The sequence below is a fragment of the Octodon degus genome, unplaced genomic scaffold (genome assembly GCF_000260255.1).
Source record: "Octodon degus isolate 3935 unplaced genomic scaffold, OctDeg1.0 scaffold00004, whole genome shotgun sequence".
NCBI lineage: Eukaryota > Metazoa > Chordata > Mammalia > Rodentia > Octodontidae > Octodon > Octodon degus.
In genome coordinates this window covers 10157003-10161800 of record NW_004524580.1, presented here as the reverse complement: position 1 = coordinate 10161800, position 4798 = coordinate 10157003, and positions in this window count along the sequence as shown.

Below are 4798 nucleotides of genomic sequence, written 5' to 3'. Positions count from 1 at the left end.
TTCTTTCTTTCTTTCTTTCCTTCCTTCCTTCCTTCCTTCCTTCCTTCCTTCCTTCCTTCCTTGATGCAGGGCTTTTGTATCGAGCTAAATCACCAGGCTTGAACTCTTTTTTTTCTTTTTGATACAGGATTTTACTAATTGTGTGATGCCCAGGCTTGGATGGAATACGCTGTCCTCTTGCCTCGGTCTCCTGGGTGCTGGGATTGGAGGTGTGTGCTAGCATGTCTGGAAGAACGCATATTTTCATTTCTCTTGGGCAAACATCTGTGAGTAAAATTATTGGATTAAATGGTAGGTGTCACAGTTTGAGGTTTTTGCAAGGGGAACAATGCAATACAAGACAAATTTTATAAGGTGATTTATTAATGAATCACCCAAAGAATTATATACAAAGAATGAGGAAATTTGTCCACATACTAAAGCCCAAAGAATCCAGCTGAGGGCCTGGATCCTAATATCCTGCATAAGTCCAGCTGAAAACCTAGAGGTCATAACTATGTCTCCCACAAGTCCAACTGGAGACCAAAGCCCAGGACAATGTCTCACGCAGGCCTGCTTCACAGATCTACCCTGGGAAGACCCAAAGTTCAGTCCTGGAAATTAGAAAGTCTTTGCCTGCGGGGAAGAAGGATCAGTCCTAGCAAGCTAAGGGATCGATACTGGAGGCAAAAAGCAATGCTCAAAGTAAGAATCAGAGCTTCCTCAAAAAGTACCACAGCCATCCTCAGCAACGGTGAGATCTCGAGGTCCTCCAGAGATGAGGAAAGCTGAGTTCTCACCAGGAAATCCAGCATGACCAGCTTCTCCAGGAGACTGAATTGTGCACCATCCTCCCCTCCTGAGCCAGGAAGTGATGTTCAAGGTGAGGACCAGAACTGGGCCAAAGTGAACCAGGGGCATCCTCAGTAACAATGAGATCCTGGAGTCCTCCTCCAACAAGAACAGCCAAGTTCACCAGGAAACCCAGCCTGACAAGGTCCTCCAGCAGACTAGCCCAAGAGAACCAGTGACTCCCAGCAACACCCTAACAGTTTCTCCAAACAGCTTCACTAATAGCCTTTTTCTTCTCCAGTTCTGCCTCATTCTGCTGGCAGCAACCCTCAGGTGAGGCTCCCACACCCAGAATCACACTGGTTCAGTTAAGCTGAGTATAATAAGTTGACCACCAGTTGGCAATTCACCTCAATAGGTATGTTTAACTTTACCAAAAGCTGCCAAACTCTCCTCCCAAATAGCTCGTTTACATTCCCACCTATAACATATTAAGTGCTCCAGTTTATTCTACATTGCTCTAATAATTAGTTTTATTAATTATTTTAATTTTAGCAATCCTAGTAGGCATGTGGTGATATGTCCTTATGCCTTTAACTCATTTTTTGAAGATAAATGATACTGATGATTTTTAAATATTTCTTAGCTACCTGGATATCTTCTTTGCTGAAATATTTGTTCAAATCTTTTTCTCTGTTTTTACTGAATTGTTTGTCTTATTGTTTATGTATTCCCAAAACAAGTTTTATGTGCCTTGAAAACTTTTCTTTAAAAATCAACCTGACCTGTTTTTTCTTTTCTCATTGTCATCTTTTTTTTTTTTTAAATGATACTGGAGATTGAACCCAGGGCCGGTTACATTCTATTATATTTGTTTATTTAGACATACGGTTTCATTAGGTCTCTAAGTTGAACAGTGATCTATGTAGCAAAGAACAGTGATCTTTGTATCTATGGAGATACAAAGATAAATTAGTTGGTTCCTGCTTTGAGGAATTATGGTACAGTCTTTTTTTAAAAATTAGTACAGGGTCTACAGAGGCTCACTACACAGATCAGACTCATAGTGATCCTCCTGTTTTCAGCCTCCCAAGTGCTGGGATTAAAGGTGTGCACCACCACGCCCAGTTTCAATGACAGTCTCAGCATGCCCTAGCGACGGGGCTGGCACAGCATGTGGGGGATCCAACCCTGGTCACTGCGCCTGCCTCAGTAGGCACTTTAATCTGCTGAGCTATCTGGCCAGCCCCTACAATACAGTCTTGTAGATAAATATGTTAGCAAGTTATGGCCATGCACGGTTATGTGCTCGTAACAGGAGTGCGTTAGCTTTCTGTCACTAAAACGGGTTGTTTTGCCCCAGTTTTGAGGTTGCAGTCTGTAACTGTTTTCCCTCCTGCCTTGGGTCCATGTTAAAGTCATATCTGTGATAGAACACATGGTGGAAGAGAAGCATGAACTTCATGATCAGAGTCTCTATCACCTACATACATCCCACCATGCCTTATCTCTCAAAATTGCCACTCAGTCCCAATAGTGGCACCTGAGGGATTGAGACTTTAATGAATGGGCATTTGGGGGCTTTCAACATCCACACTATAGCAGTAGTGATGTAGGGAATGTTCTCACCCCTCTCTTGGATAATGGGAAAGTATAGGCAGAATACCAGAAAATGCTTCACACAGCAGTTGATGTGTATCTACTTGGACAACAAGAACACATCAAGTAGAGACAAAAGACTCTCTGCTTTATACAGAAGAAACTTGTAATGCTTTGTCTAAACTGCTGGGTCAAAGAATGCTCAAAGTAGGAGTTACACAATGCCTTTCAGTTCCTCCAGGATGCATCAAGGAAGAAATCATTTTTAAAATGCAAAAGCCAAAGGGAGTTCCCTTCCTTGATGCAAATATTCAGCTCATGCTTGCCATTTTATTTTGTGGGTGAAAAATTCTTTCCCTCAGTTCTTTTGTCTCAGAAACCACAATGAAGTGCAGGGCCTTTGGATGCAAGCCGCTCCAGCAAGTGTTCCTGTGTCCTATGTCCTTCTTTGCCTGCCCCCTACCTGTGCCTCCTTGTTTGAAGCAAGTTCCTTCACTCTTGTACTGTAGGGTGACATATAATTGTGTACCAACTCCAAGGAAACAAATGGAAGGCAATGCTGTGTTCCAGCTCAAAAATCCAACTTCTCCTCCAGCACCTCAGTGCATATGACCCAGTCCATAGAACAGTAAGACTCCTTTGGATCATATCAGCCATTTATTACATGCTAAACAGATATTATAACTAACAGAAATTTCTAATTTCTCCTTATTTGTCCAAACCCAGCGGCAGCAGGGCATGAGCTAATCAGGGACTAACTGGCTCCTTAGTGCTGACATTAGCAGTGACAGCCTCGCCTGCTTCCTGTCTGCCCAGATACTTGTGAACATCCTTCTGCAAGAGGCTCTAATTTCACTTTGCTGAACAGCAACCAAGTGGAACAAATTTCAGCTGTCCATTGCCCAGTATTCTTGCAGAGACGGTGTACAGACCAAAATCATCCTAGCAGAGGATTCTTCTCTCATTTCAGGAACTCTATCCTTTGCTTAGTTATACTTATTTTATTGTCTTATTTTTTAAAGAGAGTACAAATCAGAATTAAAACAAAAAATTACAAGTGATACAGAATTTCACTTAATGAAGTAATATGAATTTCACAGTATTTGTTGTAATACATGGTGTTGTCTTGCAACCATTTATATTACCAGGTATATGCATGTAAAGTTAGAAGAAGAATGAAAAAAGAAAGGTATAAGAAATTAAGAAGAAAGAAAGCACAAAAAGAGACAAAATGAATTAAGTATTATCTGCTCCTTTCCATAGACCAGAAGAAACTCACAGTACAGTTGTCCAAACCATCCTGCTTACATACATAGATAAATCTCTTTTTCCCACTCCCTCTCTTGTCCTTCTCAATTTAGTAACTCTTTCCTTTTGAATAAGTTTATTCCCTTTCCCTGATATCTATTGTACCCTTCATATTTCATTTTTCTCTTTCATGTTCTCACACTAAGGAGACAATATGATGTTTGCACAAGCAGGTTTGATTTAATTCACTTAAGAATATGTTCTCTTAGTTATATTAATTTACCAAAAAAGACTCAAATTTATCCTGTTGTATAGCTGAATAATACTCCATTGTGTAAAATACCACATCTCCTTTATCCATTTTTCAGTTCATGGGCATCTGCGTTGTTTCCAGGATTTAGCTGCAAGAAATTGTGCTGCTCTAACCATGGGTGCACATATAGCACTGTAGTAGGTTTTTTTTGTTTGTTTTTTTGTTTTTATAGTCCTGGGGATTGAACTCAGGACCCCGCGCTTGCCAGGCAAATGCTTATTCTACTGAGCCATCTCTCCGGCCCAAGTAGTGTTTATTCTTGAGGGAAACAATGACTACCTTTGGAAGGATGAAAATCCTTCACTGATGAAAATCCTTTCCCATCACTGAGGTGGTATTACATTTTTCTTAGGAATAAGAAGATACTCTTTCTTGTCCTCAGTGGGAGGGCTTTTTTTTTTTGAGGGTCATGGAGCATTTTAAATTATGGCCATAAATTTCACATTGCTTTTTTCCTCTCAGAGGATAGGCTAGTTTTTGTCTCTCAGAGAGGTTAAGGTAAATCTGTTCATTTCCTGCTTTGCTCCACTGTATGTTCAGAATGCCTTTACTGCTAGGCATAGGACAAACAGTTAAAATGATATATTTTATGCTTCTCTAGGTTGAATACAAAGGTTTTAAAATTAAGTGCTAGCAAGTGCTATGGATGCAGTCACGAATCTGTACAGAGTATCATTGGGACATAATAAAAAAAGAAAGTGATTTATACGTGGGGGATGGATCATAAATATTGAAGGATAACATGGGAAAGTGTTGAGAGAAAGAGAAGGGGAAGTTGGCCTTCTTGGAACAGGGATCAGGGGTGCAAAGTCCAGATGGAGGTAGGACTTGAGATGCTGTGGGAGTTATGTGAAGCTGAGAAATTCC